This window comes from Lipotes vexillifer, unplaced genomic scaffold, assembly GCF_000442215.2.
Source record: "Lipotes vexillifer unplaced genomic scaffold, Lipotes_vexillifer_v1.1 scaffold778, whole genome shotgun sequence".
NCBI lineage: Eukaryota > Metazoa > Chordata > Mammalia > Artiodactyla > Lipotidae > Lipotes > Lipotes vexillifer.
The window spans coordinates 1,089,055-1,094,065 of record NW_006774127.1 but is presented as its reverse complement, the minus strand read 5'-3'; the positions used below and the strand labels follow the sequence as shown (position 1 = coordinate 1,094,065).

General features: G+C 47.3%; 1 pseudogene; it reads left to right on the top strand.

Moving 5' to 3' along the window:
* Nucleotides 1-489: 489 nt before the first annotated feature.
* On the top strand, nucleotides 490-1,986 carry LOC103078146 (cell division cycle protein 20 homolog pseudogene; annotated as a pseudogene).
* Nucleotides 1,987-5,011: the final 3,025 nt, after the last annotated feature.

Genomic DNA, 5,011 nt, shown 5'->3' with positions numbered 1-5,011 from the left:
TGGTGGCGCAGTGGTTAAGAATCCGCCTGCCAATGCAGGGGACACGGGTTCGAGCCTTGGTCCGGGAAGATCCCACAGCCGCGAAGTAACTAAGCCCGTGCACCACAACTACTGAAGCCCGCGTGCCTAGAGCCCGTGCTCCGCAACAAGAGAAGCCTTGACAATGAGAAGCCCGTGCACCGCAATTTAGAGTAGCCTCCGCGCTTGCTGCAACTAGAGAAAGCCCGCGCGCAGCAACGAAGACCCAACACAGCCAAAAAAAAAAAAAAAAAAAAGTATCATCTGGAAGCCTTTATAAACAAACCTTTCAGAGTTTTTTGAAGTCTGTAAAATACAAGCAAATTAGAGCCGTGTAATATCTTTAAAACTATTACAATCATTTTCTTTTCTAGATGCAAACATTTAATACTGATCCTAGGGTCTGGGATCGGAGCCTGCTTTGACCTGGCGGTGAGAGGCGGCTGGGCCGAGCGATCCGGGGACGCTCCCATGGCCCAGTTCGCGTTCGAGGGTGACCTGCACTCGCTGCTGCAGCCGGCTGCACCCATGTCCAACGCAGCCCCTGCGCTCTGGCAGCGCAAAGCGAAGGAAGCCTCGGGCCGGGCCGCTCGCCTATGTGGGCAGCCAACCGATCCCACAGCGCCGGGAGGACCCCGGGGCCGAACTCCCGGCAAATCCAGCTCCAAGATTCAGACCACTCCCAGTAAACCTGGCGGCGATCGCTCTATCCCCCGTCGCAGTGCTTTCCAGATGGAGGTCGCTAGCATTCTCCCGAGCAAGGAGAAGCAGCCCGAAGACAGTCAGACACCCACCAAGAAGGAACATCAGAAAGCATGGGCTTTGAACCTGAACGGTTTTCATGTGGAGGAAGCCAAGATGCTTCGGCTCAGTGGAAAACCACAAAATGCCCCAGAAGGTTACCAGAACAGACTGAAAGTACTCTATAGCCAGAAGGTCACGCCCAGCTCCAGCAGGAAGACCAGCAGTTACATTCCTTCCCTGCCAGACAGGATCCTGGATGCCCCTGAAATCCGGAATGACTACTACCTGAACCGTGTAGCTTGGAGCTCTGGGATACACTGGCTGTGGCTTTGGACAACAGTGTGTACTTGTGGAGTGCTAGCTCTGGTGACATCCTGCAGCTGCTGCAAATGGAGCAGCCTGGGGACTATACATCTTCTGTGGCCTCGATCAAAGAGGGAAACTACCTGGCTGTGGGTACCACCAGCAGTGCTGAGGTGCAGCTATGGGATGTGCAACAGCAGAAACGGCTTCGAAACATGACCATTCTGCCCGAGTGGGCTCCCTCGGTTGGAATAGCTATATCCTGTGTAGTGGCTCACTCTCTGGCCACATCCCACACCACGATGTTCGGGTAGCAGAATACCATGTGGTCACACTGAGAGGCCACAGCCAGGAAGTGTGTGGTCTGCGCTGGGCCCCAGATGGACGACATTTAGCCAGTGGTGGCAATGATAACTTGGTCAATGTGTGGCCTAGTTCTCCTGGAGAGGGTGGCTGGGTTCCTCTGCAGACATTTACCCAGCATCAAGAGGCTGTCAAGGCTGTGGCTTGGTGTCCCTGGCAGCCCAATGTCCTGGCAACTGGAAGGGGCACAAGTGATCGACACATTCGTGTCTGGAACGTCTGCTCTGGGGCCTGGCTGAGTGCTGTGGATGCCCACTCCCAGGTGTGCTCCATCCTCTGGTCTCCCCACTACAAGAAGCTCATCTCAGGCCATGGCTTTGCCCAGAACCAGCTGGTGATTTGGAATACCCAACCATGGCCAAGGTGGCTGAGCTGAAAGGTCACACAGCCCAGGTCCTTAGCCTGACCATGAGCCCAGATGGGGCTACAGTGGCATCAGCAGCAGCAGATGAGACCCTGCGGCTGTGGCGCTGCTTTGAGCTGGACCCTGCCCGGTGGTGGGAGCAGGAGAAGGCCAGCACAGCCAAAAGCAGCCTCATCCACCAAGGCATCTGTTAAGGACCAACTCATCTCAGTTTTTTGTGCTTTTTTGTTTTTCTTTTCTAATAAAGTCACGTCTCCCTCTTAAAAAAAAAAATAGATCCTAATATGCGACCTTGCCTTGAATGTTCAGTATCCTAAAAATTAATTTGCCATTTGTCTTATAAATGATTTTTAAAAATTGTGTACATTATGGTATGTTTGAATACATTACCAAATTTATCTGTATTTCTTTCCTGTCATTCACTGTTTAGAAGAAACAACATACTCACAAAACAGTTCATGGAATATAAAAAGCCAAAATTCTTGTGACATTAAATACTGAAGCTTTGTATTAATTACTCCAATATATATCTTTATATGATTATAGTTTACAATATCCCTGAGCATATGAACTATGACTGACTTATTTATCCCCAATTCTAGCCATATTTCCAGACCTAGGCAGGCACTTAGCATGTGTTCAATAAGTGTTTGTTTAGGGAATTAATGTAAGTCTGAAAGAAATGGCATTGAAGTGCACATGTTTGTTATAGACTGAAAGTTTATGTTCCCACCCCAAATTCATATGTTGAAATCTTAATTTAAAAAGCGGGGCCTTTGGGAGGTGATTAGGTCATGATGCTGGAGCCCTCATGAATGGGATTAGCACCCTTATAAAAGAGACCCAGAGTACAAGAATGTACACTCTTGTGCTTTTGAAAAGGATACATAATTTAAATAGCAGAGATAAACTCATTGCCAGAAGAATTAAATGAATTTGGAAGTGGATCCTTCCCTAATGGAATCTGAGATGAGACCTCCACTCTGGCAGAAACGATGATTGCAGCCTTTTGAGACCCTAAGCAGAGGACCCAGTGAAGCCATGCCAGACTCCTCCCACAGAAGCTGGGATTGGAACCAAGATGGTGGAGTAGAAGGATGTGCTCTCACTCCCTCTTGCGAGAACACCAGAATCACTACTAGCTGCTGGACAATCATTGACAGGAAGACACTGGAACTCACCAAAAAAGATACCCCTCATCCAAAGACAAAGGAGAAGCCACAATGAGATGGTAGGAGGGGTGCAATCACAGTAAAACCAAATCCCATAACTGCTGGGTGGGTGACTCACAAACTGGAGAACACTTATACCACAGAAGTCCACCCACTGGAGTGAAGGTTCTGAGCCCCACGTCAGGCTTCCCAACCTGGGGTTCTGGCAACAGGAGGAGGAATTCCTAGAGAATCAGACTTTGAAGGCTACTGGGATTTGATTGCAGGGCTTCAACAGAACTGGGGGAAACAGAGACTCCACTCTTGGAGAGCACACACAAAGTAGTGTGCGCATCAGCACCCAGGGGAAGGAGCAGTGACCCCAGGGGAGACTGAATCAGACCTACCTGCTAGTGTTGGAGGGTCTCCTGCAGAGGCAGTGCAGGGCTGTGACTCACCGTGGGGACGAGGACACTGGCAGCAGAAGTTCTGGGAATTACTCCTTGGCATGAGCCCTCCCAGAGTCTGCCATTAGCCCCACCAAAGAGCCTAGGTAGGCTTCAGTGGTGGGTTGCCTCAGACCAAACAACCAACAGGGAGGGAACAGCCTCACGAATCAGCAGTCAAGCGGATTAAAGTTTTACTGAGCTCTGCCCACCAGAGCAACAGTCAGCTATACCCACCACCAGTCCCTCCCATCAGAAAACTTGCATAAGCCTCTTAGATAGCCTTATCCACCAGAGGGCAGACAGCAGAAGCAAGAAGAACTACAATCCTGCAGCCTGTGGAACAAAAACCACATTCACAGAAAGACAGACAAGAGGAAAAGGCAGAGGGCTATGTACCAGATGAAGGAACAAGATAAAACCTCAGAAAAACAACTAAATGAAGTGGAGATAGGCAACCTTCCAGAAAAAGAATTCAGAATAATGATAGTGAAGATGATCCAGGACGTCAGAAAAAGAATGGAGGCAAATATCGAGAAGATGCAAGAAATGTTTAACAAAGACCTAGAAGAATTGAAGAACAAAGAAACAGAGATGAACAATTCAATAACTGAAATGAAAACTACACTAGAAGGAATCAATAGCAGAATAACTGAGGCAGAAGAATGGATAAGTGACCTGGAAGACAGAATGGCGGGATTCACTGCTGCGGAACAGAATAAAGAAAAAAGAATGAAAAGAAATGAAGATGGCCTAAGAGACCTCTGGGACAACATTAAATGCAACAACATTCGCATTATAGGGGTCCCAGAAGGAGAAGAGAGAGAAAGGACCTGAGAAAATATTTGAAGAGATTATAGTCGAAAACTTCCCTAACGTGGGAAAGGAAAGAGCCACCCAAGTCCAGGAAGTGCAGAGAGTCCCAGGCAGGATAAACCCAAGGAGAAACACGCCGAGACACACAGTAATCAAATTGGCAAAAATTAAAGACAAAGAAAAATTATTAAAAGCAGCAAGGGAAAAACAACAAATAATATGCAAGGGAACTCCCATAAGGTTAACAGTTGATTTCTCAGCAGAAACTCTACAAGCCAGAAGGGAGTGGCACGATATACTTAAAGTGATGAAAGGGAAGAACCTACAACCAAGATTACTCTACCCAGCAAGGATCTCATTCAGATTCGATGGAGAAATCAAAAGCTTTACCGACAAGCAAAAGCTGAGAGAGTTCAGCACCACCAAACCAGCTCCACAACAAATGCTAAAGGAACTTCTCTAAGTGGGAAACACAAGAGGAGAAACGGGCCTACAAAAACAAACCCAAAACAATTAAGAAAACGGTCATAGGAACATATATATCGATAATTACCTTAAACATGAATGGATTAAATGCTCCAACCAAAAGACACAGGCTTACTGAATGGATACAAAAACAAGACCCATATATATGCTGTCTACAAGAGACCCACTCCAGACCTAGGGACACATTCAGACTGAAAGTGAGGGGATGGAAAAAGATATTCCATGCGAATGGAAATCCAAAGAAAGTTGGAGTACCAATACTCATATCAGATAAAACAGACTTTAAAATAAAGAATGTTACAAGAGACAAGGAAGGACAC